The 22,711-nt window shown below is 39.6% G+C and overlaps 2 pseudogenes across 2 annotated transcripts; both read left to right on the forward strand.

The window, feature by feature from the left end:
* The first annotated feature begins 489 nt into the window (after nt 1-489).
* Nucleotides 490-811, forward strand: LOC307097313 (intraflagellar transport protein 22 homolog; annotated as a pseudogene). The gene has a single exon. The product of its transcript is annotated as an intraflagellar transport protein 22 homolog (transcript).
* Nucleotides 812-1,231: 420 nt separating this feature from the next.
* LOC307096714 (transmembrane protein 230-like) lies at nt 1,232-3,034 on the forward strand (annotated as a pseudogene). Its single transcript has 2 exons — nt 1,232-1,252; nt 2,689-3,034. The product of its transcript is annotated as a transmembrane protein 230-like (transcript).
* Nucleotides 3,035-22,711: the final 19,677 nt, after the last annotated feature.

Genomic DNA, 22,711 nt, shown 5'->3' on the forward strand with positions numbered 1-22,711 from the left:
TGAAAGAAGATGTCGTTAAGCTCCAATCTCTCGATTTCCTAATTGCATTTGGAATAAAGCTGTTACCATCCTTTTAAATTGTAATAAGTACTATAAGATATATGGTTAATTATTGGTCTTGGTAATTAAGGAGCAATAAACCACCTTCAGGACATTTACGGAGTTGATGCAATGGACTGCACCAAGGAAGACACCAGGTGTACAAGTACATGCCCCCGGAGCTGGAGTGCGCTCCAGTGCGCCTGCTGTCCGTGGGCGGGTTGCTTGAGGCCTGGGTCCTTTGTGTGGGGCCCTGCCAGAGTGGAAAAACTGTTTTGGCCAACTTCCTGACAGAATATTCTGGCATCACCGACTATAACCCAACCCAAGAAGGGGGATCCTGGAACTTGAGAGCCCACACATTACCAGCAACAACAAAGGCACAGGTGAGAATTTGAGCTCTGGGAGTGTGGCGGCAACCCAAAGTTTGAGTCTTGCTGGCCAGCGCTGATGCAGGACTCTCACAGAGTGGTGATCATCTTCAATGCTGGCATCCCAAGTCACCTGAAGGAAATCAAGATGTGGTATTCCTGCTTTGCTCAGCAGCAGTTCTTACAAAATACTGTGGCTGTTAATTATATACCACAAACCGGGCTCTGGAAGGGATAAAGGAAACCTGCCTTTGTCGCCACCCTTGAACAAGCTAAAGCTGGTGCACTGGAATCTTGAGGGTGACCCTGAAGAGATCCAGATGGAATTCATAACGTATTTAAAAAGCAGAATCAACTCAGTGTCTGAGAGCAGAGACGGGGAGATGTCAATTATTACCTAAATAGCCTTTGTCTGGGCTCTTCCACATCCCAAGTAAGGTCAACTTCTTTCCCAATGTAGATTTGAAATTTTAACCTGGCTACTGATATTTTCTTCTCCCAATGGCTTGTAGAAGAAATTTTCCTTATCTGCTCGAAGGTACCAGTCACCCAAGGAGTTGAATCATTCCATCTAATCTCTCTATTAACCTAACCCTGTATTTCCCCGGGAGCAATGCTTTGGTATTTACTAATCCAATGTTCATGGTGACTTTATAGAACCTAATAACCATGAAGAATGAGAATCCACTGTGTCTCCATCTCTTGCAATTTAAAGGTTTTCCAGTTAGTTCAATCTCTAATAAATATTTAATTAATTCAAGATTACAATCATACACACACACACACACACACACACACACACAAATCAACTAGCCCTACCCATGGTAGTATGCACAAATCTGGTATCTGTTAGAACTATTAACAAAATATTAGCTTATCTTAAACACATCTTATATATCTCATTTTAAATATTAAAAAAAACCTCATCTTTTTCTTTCAGATGCAATGCTTACAAATATAGAGATAGAACTTTGTTATTGTTTTTTTATGTGGGGGTAGTATTTTTAATCTTTACTGTTGAAAGTAGTGATAGAACTTTGAAAGAGCCATACATGACTATCCATGGCTAACTACAACTTGGGAATATCAAAAGTTTATCCTTGGGACAGACTCAGGAGGAACTTCAATTTGTAAACTTTATCTAGTTGTAAAAATTACTAAAAAGGTGACATAGTTAATGTTACATGCTGGCAGATTCTAAAAATTATTTTCCAAATAAAAATACATCATTGCATTACTGCTCAGAATTGCCTCCCATTCTTATAAAAAGTCTTTAGCTTCCTGCTACTTTCAGTGTTACATTGGTAAACTAACAGTTTTCATGTGATCATAGATGCTGACAGGTACATATGCCAGAGTGAACTCATGCCAACCACAGGGGAGCTTGAATTGCTCTTTCCTTTTAGAGCAAACAAAAGATGGTCTTCTGGGGATTCTGAGTGATCATAGTACACTACACACACACACATACCTTTCTAATGACTTGAATAACAAAACACCCCCTTCCTCCTCCATGAGCCCTTCTTCATAGCTAAGTAGGCCCTCTTCCACATGTGGCTTCCTGTAGTAAAGTCCTGTATGAAGCTGCACCATCACTTAGTTTAAGCAACCTGGGCCCTTAGGTCATCCTGCATGAGTTTAAGGCACCACTCTGCTACTTATTCACTGTGCAATCTTGTATATGTCACTTAATCTCTCTGAGCCTCAATTTCCTCCTCTCTACAAAAGGATATAATATTAACTGCCAAATAAATATTAAAATTATGTACACCTATACATAAAAAATGTTCGGCAATTCGTAAATAATAAATAAATGGTAATGCTTATATTTTCTGTGTGTGTATGTATGTAGATTGCTAAAATATGTTTATAATGTATATTTATATAAACACATATCTATACATCTATATAATTTATATACCTATAGATATAATATATAAAGACATAAATATACACATGTATGTGTATAGTGTATCAGTGGTCAGCACATTTTTCTGTAAAGAGCCAGATAGTAAATAGTTTAGGGTTTGAGAGCTATACATTCTCTATTACATCTACTCAACTCTGCTATTTCAGTGCAAAAGAAATCATAGGCAATACATAAATGAAGAAGCTTTGCTGTGTTTCAATAAAACTTTGTTTAGCAAAATAGGCAGAGGACAGTTAAGTGAGGCCTGCAGTGAGGGCTGGTCATTTCTGCTGCCAACCGTGTGTGAGCTGTCTGCGTGCCGGTGGCCTGATGCCACACCCCCACTGCAGCTGTGTTGACGTGTCATAGCCGTCTTGTGCCAACCTAACTACTGGAATCTTCAGTAGTAAATGAAGTACTCAAGGCTCTCCAGCACACAGGATGGCTACATTGACCTTCAGTTTAAGAGAAGCCCTCCTGAGATCCCATATAAGACCACAGCACTTGCTGGAGAGCTGTTTTTGATTGGTGCCTGTCTCATCATCAGGAGTGCCCTCCTGCGCGGCTATATCAGCAAAGAAGTGCTGGGCAGACTGGGCCATCCCCTACAGATCCTGGTGTTCCTGCCAGGATTTTACTACCTTCACATCGCCTACCATGCAAACAAAAGCTACAGGGTTACTCCTACAATGACATTACAGGCTTTGATGACTAGCACCCACCTCAGACCTGAGAAGAGTCAGATGAAACTGAGCCCAGCTTTAAGGCATTGAGCAGAAACTGGCTAAGGGCTAAGGAATTCTGCTGTTTGAAGATGTCTAACAAAGCAATGGCCAGGTTTTATGTGCCCATCCAAAAGAAGTGAACTGAGCTTACTAATAGCTAATTAGGACATGCTCCGTTTTTCATCTCCTAGACCTGGCAAAAAAAAGCTTGTGACAAATTTTTCCACATGAACCTGTATCATGGAAGAATAGCAATGTTAATTGTATGGAAAAACGGGAGGTTGGTCTGTAGTGGGAAGTGTTGCTGCCATCACTCTTTTTAGAGCTGAGCATTTCTTTCTTTTAAATCAGTGGTTCTCAACCTTTCTAATGTCGCGACCCTTTAATACAGTTCCTCATGTTGTGGTGACCCCCAACCATAAAATTATTTTCGTTGCTACTTCATAACTGTAATTTTGCTACTGTTATGAATCGTAATGTAAATATCTGTGTTTTCCGATGGTCTGTAGCAGGGTCGCCTAAGACCATCGGAAAACACAGATATTTACATTACGATTCATAACAGTAGCAAAATTACAGTTATGAAGTAGCAACGAAAATAATTTTATGGTTGGGGGTCACCGCAACATGAGGAACTGTATTAAAGGGTCACGGCATTAGAAAGGTTGAGAACCACTGTTTTAAATGGTTCTCATTGTCAGTTTGTTCTTGGGGCAAAGGGAAGAATGCAGTATGTCAGCTTTCTTATTACTACGTGATTTATGTTGAAAATATATAAGTATCTTATCCCCTACACTCATCTCTTAACGTCATGTTCCAGTGGAAGACCTTGGCAAAATCAAATATCAGTGTGTAGCATCTATAATATTTTTACTTGCTTTCTTATTAACAGCAACCAGGAATTTTTTAAACCTCAGAGCAAGCTTTCAAAATGTAAAAACTATCTCTGTTCACCAATCCTTGGCCAGTTCTGATTTTTTTCACATATATGTTGAACAGCATATAACTTGAATCATTATGTCCTTTATAGGTCAATATTTCCTGTATATCATGCCTTTAACGACTGGACTTTTGACTGTTTCCTAAGGAAAAAAAAATGTAGATAAGTGGTTTTTGTTTAGAGTTTATAACCATATTGTGAGCACCTATATTATGATGTCATTTTGCTACACGTTGCAAGACTTGGCCTGGATCTCTAGGGGACAAGACCGCCTAAGTTTGATTCTGTTGCCTAGCTTGCAAAAAGTGACATAGTCAAAAGAAATTAAAATATCAAAATTTAAATCCTAGATTTAAATTGAGTTAACATTTTAATGGTTATATACTATATTTTATTTCCCTCCCTAAAAAAACATAGGTGGAGATTAGATTTGACCAGTAATTCATAAACACCAGTACAGATTTATATTTAATATAAAATAGGCAGAGGACAGTTAGGTGAGGCCTGCAGTGAGGGCTGGTCATCTCTGCTGCCAATCGTGTGTGAGCATAGATATGATTTTTCTAAGATCAATTTTGCATATTTTTATAGTCCTGTTGGGTATGTTTGTGTGGAAGGGCTTTGTGAATTCTCACCCAGATGAACCTTGGAGAAATGTGTCTGAGTATTTTACATATGTAATGGAAATTTTTTTCACAAAAAAACAACTCCTTCCATTATTCCTACATAATCTGCCAAATGCAAATGTTTTTATAATCTTCTGAAGATGCAAAGGTTTCCCACATTGGTAATGATAATAAAATATAAGTAATAATCATTGCCATAATTTTTAAGCACATATTTTATGCTAGATGTTGAATTAAGACTTATCCCCTAACCATTACTCCATTTTACATGTGAGGAAATGCAGCTAAGAGAAGTAAAGTTCTTTGTCCAAGATTCCTTAGCTAGTGAAAAAAGCTAAAACATAAATTTATTGCAAGTTGTACCTGTAATGGTAATAGACTGAGCTCAGTCAAATGAAATGAATGAGAATTCTTCATTCCATATCAGAACTACAAGGTTCAGTGACTAGCTTAATTTCACTTATTCAAATCTATAGAGAGTTTAATACTATACAAACATATGTGGAAAAAAATCACTCATTGTCAGATTTTAAGATTTTTGGAAGACACAACAGCCATTTGAATATTCCCCTAAGCCCACTTTTAAATTCTTACTGTATTTATTTCCCCTTCTTCATTCAAATAGCTGATCTCCCCATGATTAGGACCTTGTGTGGAATTAATTCAGCTTCTTGGCCTGACCTTAGACACTGGTTCCTCTACTCTGGTCTGAGCATCCCTTTGAAGTCATTATTGTCATCTCTTAGCAGTTCACTACCCCAGCCACCCTCTGGCAGCACAATGACCCCAGGCCTGCTTAAACTCAGGTCTCTGTTCTTTGTGGCTAAGCAGCCCTTGACTAAACAGTATTTCCCAGAAATTAGCATGCATCTCCTTTAAACTCTGTCTTTAGAAAATACTGACATACAAAAAGAAAAATTACTGTGTGGAAGAAATTGGAATATTGAATTTTTGCCTCTTTCTATCTAGTGATTGAGAGTTATTCATTTCCTAGACATTCACTGTGCTATTATTAATTCAAAAAATATTAAAAATAGTTTAATATTGAGAGAGTTCATATGATACAATGAATGGACTAATGCATTGTTAATTAATGAGAAATAAATACTTCCATAAGAATTCCAATATGTTTAGCTATTAATCGTGCCACTACATGAAGAAACATGCAAAAATATTCTATAGCCTTTGAACTTTAAAGTAATATTTTGAATTATATTTAATGGCTTTTATATGGCTTATGTTTTAAATTTATTTTTAAAATAAATTTAATTTTCCTGATAATTCTTTCCTGAAATAGATTACTTTTATCAGAACTTTAATTATTGTACCTGGTCATTTTTGCTCAGTAGTTGAACGTCAGTCTATAAACCAGGAAGGTCACAGTTCAATTCCCAGTCAGGGCACATGCCTGCATTGTGGGCTCAATCCCCAGTGGGGGACATGCAGAGAGATGTTTCTATCTCTCTCTTCCTCTCCCTTCCTCTCTCTCTAAAATAAATAAAAACATTTAAAAAATAAATTGTTGTATAATTATGTGTTAATGTAACCTCAGTGAAAGCAGGGACCTGATCAGTCAGTCTTATTCACTGTTGCATATCCAACAATGAGATAGTGACTAACACTCAATAGATGGGTGCTAAGTAAAGAAAAACTACAAAGAAGTCAAGGACTATCAATTCTTATCATGAATAAAAACAAGAAAAGAGTTGATAAAAGTCATGATGCTAATCAAATAAATGATTAGATACTGTTTACCTTGGGGTAAGAGAAAAGAAAATTCTGTTCTACATCTGCATAGAAGTATTTAGTGGTCACTCCTCTACAATGCATGTTAACCTAGCTGTTGTTCTCACTTGTGCCTAGAAAGAGAGTATGGCTGGTATGTCAGTGTCTAGAGCTGTACTGTGCAAAACAGTACTCATTTGCCACATATAGCTATTTAAATTTAAATTAATTAAAATTAAATTAAATTTAAAATTCTGTTACTCATTAGCATTAGCTATATTTCAAATGTTCAGTAGTCACATGAGTCTAGTGGCTACCATATTGGACAGTAAAGATATAGAACATCTCTGCTGGAAGCTAATTCCAGCATGTCATAATAAATGCAAGAAGTCCTCAAAAGGTTGATGGGCTTCTATATTCAGCAGGGCTGAAGATACATATTATTGCCTGCTGGAATAGCTGAAGGCAGTTCCCCCAACTTGACAATGCCTACTGTATACCAAACCTTACCTTTGATATGTATATCTGCTTTGCTTTAGGGCAATTTGTGTTCATAAAAAGCTAGGGGTCCAGAGATTCTGAGAACTTGGTTACTGAAGCTAGGTCTCCTATGGCTCTCCAAAATGCCTTCCAAATTTATATTTCATGTCTAATCTCTTTATTAATTTGTGTGTCACCCCTTCCTCCAGGCCTTTGAGCCCAGGCCATGCAGCCATGGCCTCACACATCTCCATCATCATAGATAATTCTGTTATACAGTTCTGTTCCACACCATGCACCATTAAAAGTAGCCAGAATTTTATAAACGAGAGGAATAAGACACAGCATGTACACACACAGTTAAATAAATTGCCCCACATCATAGCTTCTAGAGGAGCCAAATCAGTTTTGTTTCTCATAAATCTCACTTCCTCCAAATATTTTCATTTATTACATTAGTACAGATAACTGTGTGATTAATACACTTAGGTTTAGCAACCACTGGAAAACCCCAGCACCATTTGATATTATAAGTCACTATTTTTATCTAATTCTTTCAAAGCCCAATACTATCTTATTAAGCAGTACCTGCCAAATCCTCTCATTTCTGGACTTGCATATTTCTCTTCTGGGCACTGTTTAAAAATCTTATAACTAGTTGACAATTTACCTTTAGAGTTGGTTGTGTGCTGGAATTTAGTAACACATCAGTCAAGCTACAATCACCAAGGCAAATTTGCATTTTATTTCCAAGTGCCCATAGAAGCAGTTTTACCCAAACTAGCAGGTCTGTGATGTAAAATTATTCCCTAGACTCTGCACTTCATGAGGGTACCTAATAGACAGAGATTGATTCACCAATTAGATGAAATCTGCATTTTCCTAAACCAAAAAATAAGCTGACTGAGGCTTATTTAGCTGGAAATTCTTAGTTAAATTATAGAAAGTGAGACATAAACAGGGCAAATACCATTGCATGATGACTAATTACAAAAATGAATGACTTTATCATGAAATTAGAGGTTGATTTAAAAACACACCTGGGAATAAAAACAAAACAAAGCTTAAAGTGAAAGGAATATAATACACCTACTTACATATATGTCCCTAGGTGTACTACATCTAGGTTATTTATTTATTTATTTACTATTATAGAGAGAGAGAGAGTGACAGGGAGAGGGGTGGGGGGAGAGAGAGAAAAACATCGACCAGTTGCTGCACACGCCCAGACTGAGATTCAAACCTGAAACCTGGGTATGTGCCCTGATGGAGAATTGAACCTGCAACTCTCTGGTGCACAGGATAACACTCCAACAAACTGAACCACACCAGCCAGGCAACATCTAGGTATTCATAGTTGTATTTGCTAATTACTGTTGAACCCAAGAAGAGTATACCTGTCATAAAGGACTCTTTCTGGTTAATTGGGCTCAAGTTCATAATCCGAGCCTAGCAGCCATTGTTCACAGAGGTCGCTCAGGCACTTTGCATTGAAATGCCATAGACTGGGCTGCCAAGCCTCCAGCACTGTGCTTCTGCTGAGTCAACCCTTATAAGAGAGCTCTTAGGATCCAAATTTGAGCAATAGAACTGATACTTTTGCTGTCCAATCAGAGCTGCACAGCTATATCCTTATTTGCATCCTCACCATCCAATCAGACCAACTCTATTCAGACCAATCAGGATGATGCTATTTGGACCAATCAAACTGGAAGTATTCGGAGTCCTCATTTGCCTCCCCAGTCTCTGTAGAGCACACTTTCCGTTTCCATGAAGATTTTTTTTCATTAGCTGGAGCTTCAACATCAGCTGAGCTGCAACACTGGCATGAAGCTGTCTCACTCCACCTGAGCTGTAACACCAGGGCTGCCCCACCTGGGCCACCTCAAACCTGTGCTTTTTAACAGCTATACTGTGTCATAATTGACCTGTATCACAGCCATGCTATTCCAAAGACAAGATGTATCATAACTGAGCTGTTTGCACTGAACAAAGTCGCTCTCCCCTCACTGCATCCCAAATTAAGAACTTCTGTCAGGGTTGACTTGGCAACAAGGACCTTCAATTGGCATTACAAAGGACAAAATGTGGGAGTAAGTGAATTTGGAAGTACAATTGTCCCTTAAACAATGCAGGGTTAAAGGGATATGTAACTTTTTACCCCCAAAAACTTAACTACTAATAGCCTACTGTTAACATAGTCATTTATCATGTATTTTGAATGATACTGTATTCTTACACTAAAGTAAGCTAGGGGGAAAAAATGTTATTAAGAAAATCATAAGGAAGCCCTGGCCAGTGAGGCTTATTTGGTTAGAGCACTGTCCCATACACCAAAAGGTGGCGTGTTCGATTCCCAGTCAGAGCACATACTCAGGGTGCAGGTTTGATCCCCGGTTAGGGTGCATACAGATAACCTACAGATCTCTCTCTCTCTCTCTCTCTCTCTCTCTCTCTCTCTCTCTCTCTCTCTCTCTCTCTTTCTCTTCCTCTCTCTAAAAATTATTTTTAAAAAACATTTGTTAGAGAATATACGTTTACAGTATTAATTTTTTTTTAATTGCCTTAAAGGAGACCTGTGCATTTCAAACCTGTGTTGTTCAAGTGTCAACTGTGCTTGTGTACCCTCTTTGCCTTAGGTAACTTATCCCTATGGTGTGTATCAGTGATTTCCCTCTTCTTGATAAGAATTATATAAGATCAGGAGATAAACTTGGGAAAGGATATGACTTTAGAGAAAATAGCACTAAATCATTTATAAACTGCAAGTTAAAGAGTAGGAGAGACGGGATACTAATTATTCAAGAGGTCAGTAGCTCTTTTACAAACATGAAAATTAGAGAACTTCCATAGGGATTAACAAACCCTGGACTGCAGAGGGAACACCAAGTGGCAGCTCTTAAATAGGCACAAGAGATCAGATTTTCAAATGGGCAATGTAATGAAAGATTTGATAAAGGTTTTTCATGCCTTACTAATTTTGATGATAGAAGTCACATTTGATTAGCCAGGTTAAGTGTCCACTGTAAAGAGCAGTTTAAATAGAGAGAAACATCCTCTCTTACTGCCAAACTGTCACTTTGATATGTCTTTAGAATCTCATCCATGGTTAAGGGTCTCTCCTCATGGTACAAATTAACTGTTTTACAAAGGCCTCCCCAAAATGCTTTCAATACTCAACAGAAGCACCTGTGTGTCATTATTGGAGGCAAAAGTAATTTTACAATTTTAAATAATTTTTTTATTTGACTACACATATTTTTCATTGATTGATTATAGAGAGAAGGAGAGAAACATCAATTTATTGTTCCACATTTTTATGCATTCATTGGTAGATTCTTTTGTTGTTGTTGTTGTTGTTAATCCTCACCTGAGAATATTTTTCCATTGATTTTTAGAGAAAGTGGAAGGGAGGGGGAGAGACAGAGAGAGAAACATCAATGTGAGAGGGACACATTGACTAGTTGCCTCCCGCACGCACCCCATCGGGGCGGGGTATTGAGCCGGCAACTGAGGTACATGCCCTTGACTGGAATCAACTCTGCGACCCTTCAGTCCATGGACTGACACTCTATCCACTGAGCTAAATTGGCTAGGGCCACTGGTAGACTCTTGTATGTGCCCTGACCAGGATTGAGCCCGCAACTTTAGTATATCTGGAAGATGCTCTAACCAACTGAGCTACCCAGCCTGGGCCAGACTTTGCATCTTTATCTAGAGGTGGAAGCAAAAACTTTCCTCTAAAGATTCTCAGCAATGGACCTACCTGGATAGCAGTGGGTTAGATTTCTAGTCAATAGAAATAACTAGAGCTCCCTCTATGCAATACGCGAGTCTACCTTAAATAAATATTACTAGCATAACAAAACAATTTAGTGTTTTATGCTCAACCACTAAAACAACTCAAAAATAATAATAACTACCATTCATTGAGCATAGTTTATGCCAGGCGCTAGATTAAGTCCATTGCAAGTATAATTAACATCTGTATTAGATAGGTATTATTATTCCAATGTTGAGATGCAGAGAATTTATAACATATGGCAAAGTCAAGTCATTAGACACTATCAGACATGAGATTTATATTACAGTCAAATCTTGACTCTAAAATTTGGAGATTTCTATAGTCTTCTCAAATTGTGCTTATTACACATTTACACAATTTTCTTATTTGGGAGGAAAACAGATTTTTATTTTCCAGTTCTCTTACTTTTAAAATGGTATTGGAACCCACTTCTTTGATTGAATCACATTATTGTTGCAGGATAAAATTAAAGTAGATATGTCAACCTGCTTTGAAAATTAAATTTCTTGCAGGTCCTATGAAGGTCAATTCAATTTCCCACAAGAAACTGATAACATTAGTCACCTCCAGGAGGGAACCGGCATGATGGTAGAAAAGAGTAGGAGAGAGAATTTTCATTACATGCCCTTTTATTCTTTTGAACCATGTAACTACATGAACTAATCAAATAAATAAAATATAACTAAAATTAATCCCAAATGACCCATATAGTAATGGATTATAGTTCAAAAAATCAATATAAATTCATGTTCGGCTCAATACAGATACAAATGGTGACATATAAAATGTTTATAGATATATACACAAGCTAGTATACACATATGTTTTTTGCTCTGTCAACTTAGAGGACCTAAAAAAAGAAAGATACCCCTGTGATAACAAGTATACCTAATGCTCAGATTTTTGTTTCTAATACTCGTTTCCAATAAAAGGAAACAAGGCTCCTTGGCAAAAATGGCTGTTTCTAAGACTGAGACAAGATATAAAGAATATGAGCCTGAAGCCCATCTGGCATGACTTAGTGGTTGAGCGTCCACCTATGAACCAGGAGGTCATGGTTCAAATCCCAGTTGGGGCACATGCCCGGGTTGCAGGCTCGATACCCAGTGTGGAGCATGCAAGAGGCAGCCAATCAATGATTCTCTCTCATCATTGATGTTTCTGTCTTTCTCTTCCTCTCTGAAATCAATAAATATACATATATATTTAAAAAGAATATGAGCCTGAAGCATTTTGTAGTGTGAGAGTAAGGAAGTACTAAAAAAAAAAAAACAAAACAAAAAGCCACATAGACGGGGATATATCAAATGAGCACAGGAACCACTGAAAGAGCTCTCAATGGCCAAAGCTGGAATAATTTTAGCAAGAAAATAAAGTAGTATTGGATTATAAATCAAAGTATAAAATAAATATCCATGAATCCATAAATGAATTACTATTTAAATTAATAAATGAAGAAGAGACAAATCTCCTGAGTAGAAGAATTCCAAATAATTTGTATAGAAACTCTGCCCTCAAGGAGAGGGAATATGCCTCCTTATGCCTTAGGAGAGGACTGCAAATAGTGGCTTCCTTCCAAACACTTTTTTTTTTAAATATTGTAAAAGATGATTGACAATTTAAAGCAAAATAATAAAACATAATTGAGAATTTATGTCTTATTTAAAAGTAAAATATATGGAAGCAATAGCAAAAATGCCAAGAATAGTCATGGGGATGTAAAGTACAACATAAGAAATATAGTCAATAATATTGTCATAACAATGTATGAGACCAGGTAGGTAATGGAAATATCAAGGGAACACTTTGTAAAGTATATGATTGTCTAACCACTATGCTGAAACTAGTACAAAATAATATTGAATGTAAAAAAGAAAATGAAGAAATATATATTTTAGGTGATGTGGTATATTACTTGAAGTGCAGACTGTATCAATTTAAAACATAAACTGTAAACCATTAAAAATCACTAAAAAAATCTATAGAGTCAATATAATCTCAATCAAAATATAAGCAAGATTTTTGTAGAAACTAACAAGGTGGGTTTTGGGGTTGTTGTTTTGGTTTTTTTAAAATGCACAGGAGTTAGAATATCCAAAACAATTTTGTAAAAAATAATAATAATAATAATAACAAAGTTTAGCCCCAGCCGGTTTGGCTCAGAGGATAGAGCGTCAGCCTGGGGATTGAAGGGTCCCAGGTTCAATTGTGGTCAAAGGCACATGCTGAGGTTGTAGGCTTGATCCCTAGTGTGGGGCATGCAGGAGGTAGCTGATCAATGATTCTCATCATTGATGTTTTTATCTCTCTCTCCCTCTCCCTTCCTTTCTGAAATCAATAAAAATGTATTTAAAATAATAATAATAACAAAGTTATAGAACTTAATTACCTAATTTAAAACTTCCTATAAAGCTATAGCAATCAAGATGATAATATTGACAGAGAGACATGTAAATGAATAGTATAGAATACAAAGGCTAAAAGAGATACACATACATATGGCCAATTGATTTTCTACAAAAATGCCAAAGGAATTCAATGGTAAAAAAGAATCTTCTCAACAAATGGAGCTGGAACAATTAAAAAGTCAAATGAAAATAAAAGGGTGGGGAGAGGAAGGAATAAAAGTAGGAGGAAGGGAGGAACTCAAGGAGGGAAGGAAGTCTAATCATTGCCTCAAACCATATACAAAAATTCCCATTTTCTCAAACCATGTACATGTGGTTTTCTCAAAACCATATATAAAGCTATTATACATATAAAATAAAACATATAATGAAATCTCAATGATCTTAGATTTTGGAAAGATTTCTCAAATAGGACACAAAAAGCACAAACTATAAAAGAAAAAAAACTGATAAATTGGACTTCATTAAAATAAAAACCCTTTATACTTCCCATAATACTATTAAGAAAATGAAACGGCAAGCTGCAGACTGGAGAAAATATCTACAAAGCATATAATCTGACAAATGACTTGTTTCTAGAACATACAAAGAATTCTTACATCAGACTGTCAAACCTCAGAGGGAAGGCAGGAGAGGGTAGGGAGGGAGGGGGAAATATTAACCAAAGGACTTGTATGCATGCATATAAGCCTAAACAATGGACACAGACACTAGGGGAGTGAGGGCATGAGCAGGAGGGTGAGGGGGCAATGGTGGAATAAGAACACATATGTAATACCTTAATAAAGAAAATCCTATATAATAAAGAGGTGGTATGCAAATTGACTGTCATGCTCTCACACAAGATGGCTGCCCCCATGTGGTCACAAGATGGCTGGCAGGGGAGGGCAGTTGTGGGCGATCAGCCCAGCAGGGGTGGGCAGTTAGGGGTGACCAGACCATCAGGGGAGGGCAGTTTGGGGTGACCAGGCCAGCAGGGGTGGGCAGTTAGGGGTAACCAGACCATCAGGGGAGGGCAGTATGGGGTGACCAGGCCAGCAGGGGAGGGCAGTTGGGGGTGACCTGGTTGGCAGGGGAGGGCAGTTGGGGACGACTGGGTCGGCAGGGGAGGGCAGTTGGGGGCAATCAGGCTGGCAGGGGAGTGGTTAGGGGGTGATCAGGCTGGCAGGCAGAAGCGGTTAGGGGCAATCAGGCAGGCAGGCAGGCAAGCAGTTGGGAGCCAGCAGTCTTGGATTGTGAGAGGGATGTCCGACTGCAGGTTTAGGCCCGATCCCACAGGGCCTAAATCGGCAGTCGGACATCCCCCAAGGGGTCCCAGATTGGAGAGGATGCAGGCTGGGCTGAGGGACACCCCATCCCCCCAGTGTATAAATTTCATGCACCGGGCCTCTAGTATTTATATTATTTTTATTCAGTCATAACTATTATAGCTTCTCTCTGACAAAAAGTATTAGCAAATTAAAACCATCAAATGGTACCACTATGCACACTCTAAAAGGGCTATAAATACAAAACTCTAACCATGCCAAGTGTTGATGAGGACATCAAACAATGAAAGTGTTCATATAGTGTTGGGAAAATCTAAATGGCACAAACACTTTGATTTAGCAGTCTGTTAAAGTTCAGTAGAACTCTACTGTGTGATCCAGCCATTTCAAGAGAATTAAAGAATATATTAATACTAGAGGCCCGATGCACGAAATTCGTGCAAGAGGCTTGGCCCCTGCCACTGAGGCAGCTGCTTCTGCCTCAGTCCCCACCACCACAGCAGCCACCTCTGCCTTGGCCCCCGCCACCCTAGCTTATTCCAGAAGTCATCTGGAAGGACGCCTGGTCTAATTAGCATATTATGCTTTTACTATCCTACCTAATAATAGACAAATATGCAAATTGACCATACCTCTGACACACCCACAAGCCACGCCCACAAGCCATGCCCACCATCCAATCAGAGCAAGTATGCAAATTAACCTAACCAAGATGGCTACAGCCACAGAGAGCAAGGTTTCCTAGGTAACAGAGGAAGCCAAGCTTTCCGCCTGCCCTTGCCAGGCCTAAGCCTCCACTCAAGCTACAAAGTTTCAATTATAGAAGGTAAACAAATTCAAACATAAATGGCGGCAGAATGGAGCTTGAGAGAGCAGGCCAGGGTTGTCTCTGGCAACAGGGGAAGCAAAGCTTTCCGCACACCCTGGCTGGGCCCACCTGCTTAAGGCAACAAAGTTTCAATTATAACCCCAACACAAATGGCTGCCAGCCGCGCAGGGAGCCCCAGACTTGGCTCCACTCCAGGCTACAAAGTTTCAATTGTAGAAGGAAAATAAATTCCAGATACCAGGGCCTCCGCTTGGGTTGCCAGGGGGCATGGCCGGCCTGCAAACCACCACAGGCCCCTCGCTCAGGCTGTCTCACACCCCAAGGGAACCCCACCCTGATCAGGGACACCCTTCAGGGCAAACCAGCTGGCCCCCACCCCTGTACCAGGCCTCTATCCTATCTAATAAAAGGGTAATATGCAGATTGATCATCACTGCAACACACAATATAGCTGCCCCCATGTGGTCAAAGATCCTGCCCCCATGTGGACACAAGATGGCCACCACAAGATGGCCAGCAGGAGAGGGCAGTTGGGAGGCACCCAGCCTGCAAGGGAGAGCAGTTGAGAAGGACCAGGCCTGCAAGGGAGGGCAGTTGGAGGTGATCAACCCTGCAGGAGAGGACAGTTAGGGGTGACCAGGCCGGCAGAGAAGGGAAGTTGGGGGCAAACAGGTTGGCAGCGGAGTGGTTAGGGGGTGATCAGGCTGGCAGGCAGAAGCGGTTAGGGGCAATCAGGAAGGCAGGCAGGCAAGCAGTTGGGAGCCAGCAGTCCTGGATTGTGAGAGGGATGTCCGACTGCCCGTCGGACGGGCAGTCGGACATCCCTTGAGGGGTCCCAGATTGGAGAGGGTACAGGCTGGGCTGAGGGACAACCCCCCTCCATGCACGAATTTCGTGCACCGGGCCTCTAGTTATAGATAAGGACATGTACATAAATTTGTACAGAAACTTGTACTTATCCATAGCAACTTTGCATAGTCCCAAACTAGAAAAAAAATGTTCATCAGTAAGTGAATGGGCAAACAAACTGTGGTAAATCATAGCATAGGATTCTGCTTAGCAAAAAGAAAAGAAAAAAAAGAACTATTGCCACAGTCAGTAACATGGATATATCTAAAAATACTTATACTGAGTAAAGGAAGCCAGATGCCTCCAAAACACACACACACACACACACACACACACACACACACACACACACACACATACTGTACAATTCCATTAATATAAAATTCTAGAAAAATCGAAAACTAATCTACAATGTCATATATCGGATTAGTGATTTCCTCAGAATGAGGGAAAAATGAAGGAATTTGAGTTTTGAAAACAAGAAAACTTATGGTTGGTAAAAATGTTCATTTTAGCCTGGCTGGTGTGGCTCAGTGGTTGAGCATCAACCTATATGAACCAGGAGGTCACAGTTTGATTTGATTCCTAGTCAGGGCATGTGCCTGAGTTGCAGGCTTGATCCTCAGTAGGGGGCGTGCAGGAGGCAGCCGATCCATGATTCTCTCTCATTGTTGATGTTTCTATCTCTCTACTCCCTTTCTCTCTGAAATCAATTTAAACACACACACACACACACACACACACACACACACACAAAGAAAATGTTCATTTTATGGACTGTGGTGGTGTTTTTTTCACTTTATAGACATACAGAAGAACTCCTCAAACTTTAAATATAAGGAGTCTGTTATATGTCAAATGTACCTCAATAAAGCTGTAATAAAATAATTAATGATTATAACCATTTCAATACAATAAGAATCCATAGTCCATACTAACATATAAATAAATATAAAGAGAAAGCTCTATCTTACAGTAGAATGGAAATGTAGGAGTGTTAGAATTGGAAAGTATCATTCAGCAAATGCTATAGTAAAAAGTGATTCAATGAATGTTAAATGGGTGAAATTTGGATGAGAAAATATATAGTCTCAAAGTAAGTCCCAAAAAAATAACTATTAATTACTTATTAATGAACTTGACAGTGGAGAAATATCATAAACACCACCTTGACCACATGACAAAAGTTAGTATCATTGGTAATGAGAATAGATACTGTGTCCTCCTGATGTGAGGCACTGAGAAGAAAACAGTTCTGTGGTGTTTGGGCCAAAAAAGTATATTTTTAATCCAGTCTTGAAAAAACATCAAAAAAATTGAAAGAAATTTTATAAAATAACTGAGCTATACTCTTCAAAAATGTCAAAATCATTAAAAACTAAGAAATCACAAGTTGAAAAAAAACTAAACACACATGGCAACTAAATATAATGGACTAGTGGCCTGGTGCACAAAATTTGTGCACATTAAAAAGGAACTAATTAGAGGAAATATTTTAATATTGCTATTTGCCCTTTCTCTATAACAGAAGTGTCAGATATGAAAGAAAATTAGTAAAATGTATATGAAAATCTCCTTCTTGTCCAAGTCTGGGGTGTGCTACAAGACCTAGAGTCAAGTCCCCGCCCACCACCCGCACGCGCTTCAAAAACACAGGAGACCCCCAGACCTAGCTGGTCCCATCCTCATTAGGTGAGACCCAGACCCAGCCGGCCCCACCCCCGTCAAGCTCCTCCAGGCAGGGGTCGCAGTTTCAGGTCCCTCGTCAAGCCCCGCTGGGTGTGGGGCACAACCTCAGGTCCCCTGGCCCAGTGCCAGGGTGGGGGGCATAGACTGAGGTCCCCTGGCCTGGCACTAGGGTGGGGGACATGGCCTGAAGTCCCCCGGCCCAGTACTGGGGCAGGGGGTGCGGCCTGAGGTCTCCTGGCCTGGCGCCGGGGTGGGGGGCGTGACCTGAGGTTCCCCCGTCTAGCCCTGCTGGGCAAGGGGCACAACCTGAGGTCCCCCATCAAGCCCCACCAGGCAGGGGGCATGGCCTGAAGTCCCCCAGTCCAGCGCTGGGGTCAGGGGCAGCCTGTGGCCAGGGCGGGGGACATGGCCTGAGGTCCCCCGTCAAGCCCTGCCAGGCAGGAGGCGTGACCTGAGGTCCTTCGCCCTGGCCAGGCACCATGCAGCCTCAGGTCCCTGCTGTTCGGTCATGATGTTATGGTGTCCTGGCTAATTTGCATATTCCTCTATTATATAGATAGATTATATAGATAGATAGATGATTCCAGATTGGATCTTGAACCAGTAAGGAAAGGAGAGAAAGAAAACAAGTTTGTTATTACTATTTCTTCCATAAGTGACAATTAGAAAAATTTGAGTGGGGTTTGTTGATTAGATAAAAGTATCATAGTAATATTTATATCCTGAGTTTGATGAGGGTATTGAGGTTATGTGGAAGAGCACCCTTGTTTTTAAGAAACACACTGAAGTAATTAGGGGTAATTTGGCGACATGTCTGCAACCTAATTTAAAATGTTTCAGAAAAAAAATAACTATATACAAGAGAAAATGAAAAGATAAATGTAAACTGTTAATAATTTGGAATCCTGAGTGAAGTGTAATTCTTTGTATTATTTGTAGTTTCTCTTGCAAATAATTTTTAAGTTTGAAATTATTTTAAAATAAGATGTTAAAAAATGAAAAGTAATGGTGACTTTGGGTAAAACGTAGAAGAGAGTTCCTTTTATTATTCTGGCTTCTTTTCTGTAAGTTTGAAATTATCTTTCACCCAGAAAAATGCAGGGAAGATGGAGGGAAGATGAAAATGTTGGGAAGATGGAGAGATGCTTCTGGTCTATCCATTTATTCATATATTTAACACATACGTATTGAACGCCTCTCTGTGCCATGCATGCCACCAGTTTCTAGGAGTACCCTATATAATAAAAGGCTAATATGCGAATTGTCTCCTGGACCTGGAATTCGACCAGGGGGCAGGGCCAGACAGCCAACCACCTGTGGTCCCTCCCCCTGGCCAGCCCGGCCCAATTAGCCCAATAGGGGCAGGCTGACTGGACCCCACCCGTGCGTGAATTCTTGCACCAGGCCTCTAGTAAACAAATAAAATGGGCACAATCTGGAGCTTTTTTGAGTTAGGGAATGCAAGGTAACCAGCTATACTAAATTATTTGATGAAACTGAACAATAGGAAAGGAGAATCAGCAGTAACAATCATGCTACTTCAATCTCTGGCTAACAACAATTGTTATTGTTTAAAGCCTTTAAAATATATTCAGCCCTATTCTAAAAAAAAATACTTGTGCAGTATTTCATCTGGAAGAGATTCATCATCATCTGATTCCATATCACTTAAATTCCAATGTCTAATAGTCTCATTTATAGAAAGAAACAACATCACTAACAAAACTTATTCCCTGCATGGACTAAAAGCTGTGTAACCCCCCAAATTCACACATTAAAATACTAACCCCAATTTGATGGCATTTGGAGGTTGGGCCTTTAGGAGGTGATTAGAGTGAGATTATGTCATGCAATTGGGGCCCTCACGAGATTATTGGCTTTGTAAGAGAAGGAAGAGAGAGAGGACAGCCTCTATGAGCAGACAGCACAATGGCAGCCATCTGCGAGTCAGGAAGAGAGTCCTCACCAGTACCACGGTGCCGGAACCCTGATATCTTAGACTTTCAGCATACAGAACTGTGAAAAAAGAAACATCCGTTATATCAACAGCCCAGTTTGTGGTATTTTATTATGGCAGCCTGAGCTGACTGAGACGTTCCTTTCCATCTTTCCCTTTCTATTCAGGATCCAATCCAGGATCAAGTGTTCTATTTAACTAGAGGCCCGATGCACAAAATTCATGCAAGGGGCTTGGCCCTCGCAGCCCTGGCTTTGTCTGGAGGGTCATCTGGAAGGTCATTTGCCTGTCTGGTCTAATTAGCATATGATACTTTTATTATTGTAGATTGTCATGTCTCTTGGAATAATGTCTCTGTGTGAGCACTTTGAACAGGTAAATAAACTAGAAAAGAAATTTACTGCAAGAGAAGTTTTACAAAAAAGTTTTTTCTTTCAACTACAAAATAATAATAAAAACAATAATAATGGCTATTTTTAAAAAAAAAAAAAAGCACTTATGAGGTACCAGCCAGTGTGTTAAAGGGCTTTAGAGTTTATATAATTAAATCCTCCCCATAACACATGAAATGGGTTCTATTATTTCATCCCCTCATTTGCTAAATGGCTTAGAAAAGTGAATTTACTTTTGAAAAGTCATAGCAGTATTTAAAGGTAGAGTTAAGGAGAATTCTCTAGAACAGTGCCTCTTAAATGCACATACAAATCACTGGTGGATCTTGTTAAAATGCAGAAACTGATTCTGTCTGGAGGAGGACTAAGATTCTGCATTTCTAATAAGCTTCCAGGTGATGCTGATGCTGTGTTTCACTAACACTTTAAGTAACAAGCTGCTAGAGGTATCTAACAGCTAAGTGTGCCTGGCATATAAGTACTCACTAGATATTTCTTGAATTATTTAACAAAGGGAGTAAAGAGATAAAGAGAAAGAGAAAGAGGTTTTTTTTTAATCTGTTGACCTCATTCTTAATCTGAGTCTTATTAATTATTGTGCCTTTTCTTCACAAAGATGTTATAAAATCAAATATTTCAAGGGAGATCTGGAAGATTTTCAGGCATAAGGCGATGCACAATCACAGAGATCACAATGCTAGAAAGTTAAAAGCAGACCATCACCATGTAGGGAACACTTTACCTGTAGGTGTGTCTACTGAGTTGTAGCATCATTTCAGCAAGACTCTATTTCCTTTCCATTGACCTGGCTGGTGAGAAAGCTATAAGTTAATGAAATGTCTCATTCTCCACATGTCATGAGGCTATAGTGAATGCGAAAACCCTGTCAGAAAGAGAATCACTGGGAACAAAGCTGAAGGCCAGTGCTAGCTAGCATTCCTACTTAGTGGATGTGGGTAGAAAACCTTCACACCAAAGTCACTGATATAGCAACATCACATTAGAGTTAAATAGTATAAATTAAGTATAAGTACAGTTTAGTGTATAACAACTTCCAGAAAGAGATCCATTTTGAGACTCTTAAATACTCCTAGTAATAATTACAGCCTTTTAGGGAACCCTCACGCACTATTGGTGGGATTGCAAATTGGTGTAGGCACTGTGAAAAACAGTATGGAGGTTCCTCAAAAAATTAAAAATTGAATTACCATATGACTCAGCAATTCTTCTTTGAGGCATTTGCCTAAAAAATATGAGGATACTAATTCAAAAAGATATGTGGATTCTTATATTCACTGCAGCATTATTTACAATAGCCAAGGGATAGAAGCAGCCTAAGTGCCCATCAATAGATAACTGGATAACATGTGGTACATATATGCAATGTACCATAAAAAGAATGAAATCTTACCATTGCAACAACATAACAACATGGATGGACCTAGAAGGTTATTCTGCTAAGTGAAATAAGTCAGAGAAAAATATATGATTATGGGGGGATGGGTGAAAAAAGGTGAAGGGATTAAAAAGTACAAATTAATACTTACAGAATAGTGATGGGGATGTAAAGTTCAGGACAGGGAATATAGTCAATGATCCTATCTAATAAAAGAGAAATATGCAAATTGACCATCACTCCAACACACAAGATGGCTGCCCCCATTTGGTCAGATGGCTGCCCCCATGTGGGCACAAGATGGCCGCCACAAGATGGCCAGCAGGGAAGGGCAGTTGGGAGGGATCAGGCCTAAACAGGCAGTCGGACATCCCTCAAGGGGTCCCAGATTGGAGAGGGTGTGGGCTGGGCTGAGGGACACACACCCCCATGCACGAATTTCGTGCACTGGGCCACTAGTATTGTAATAACTATGTATGGTACCAAGTGGGTATTAGACTTACTGGGGTGATCACTTCCTAAATTATATAAATGTCTATCCACTATGCTGTACAACTGAAACTAATATAATACTAAAAGTCAACTGTAATTTAATTTTTTTAATTTTTTAAGATAAAGTATAACCTTTTGAAAAACTACTTGAGATATAACTGGCATGACATAAACTATGCATCACATATTTAAAGTGTACAATTCTATACGTGTTGACAGATGTATACATTCATGAAATGATCATTGCAATCAAGATAATGAAAAAATTCATCACTCATACACCAAAAATTTCCTCCTGACCCTTTGTAATCTCTATCAACTCCCATTTCAAGGCAACCACTAATTTGTTTTCTGTCATTATAGATGAACTAGAGGCCAGGTGCATGAAATTCATGCAGTCAGAGGGGTCCTTCAGCCAGGCCTGTGCCCTCTCGCAGTCCGGGAGCCCTCGGGGGATGTCCAACTGATGGCTGACCTAAGCCAGCAGTCAGACATCCTTAGTGCTGCCACGGAGGTGGGAGAGACTCCCGCCACCACTGCTGCACTCACCAGCCATAAGCCCAGCTTCTGGCTGAGCGGTGCGCCCCCAGTGGGAGCACAATGACCAGCAGGGGGCAGCTCCTGAGTTGAGCATCTTCCCCCTGGTGGTAAGTGCGCATCATAGCAACCGGTCATTCCGCCATCCGGTCGATTTCCATATTAGCATTTTTTGCCTGCAAGATCAGGCCAAAACCGGCTCTCTGACATTCCCCAAGGGGTCCTGGATTGCAATAGGGCACAGGCCAGGCCGAGGGACCCACCAGTGCATGAT

This window comes from Cnephaeus nilssonii (genome assembly GCF_951640355.1).
Source record: "Cnephaeus nilssonii genome assembly, chromosome: 3".
In the NCBI taxonomy this organism is placed as follows: Eukaryota; Metazoa; Chordata; class Mammalia; order Chiroptera; family Vespertilionidae; genus Cnephaeus; species Cnephaeus nilssonii.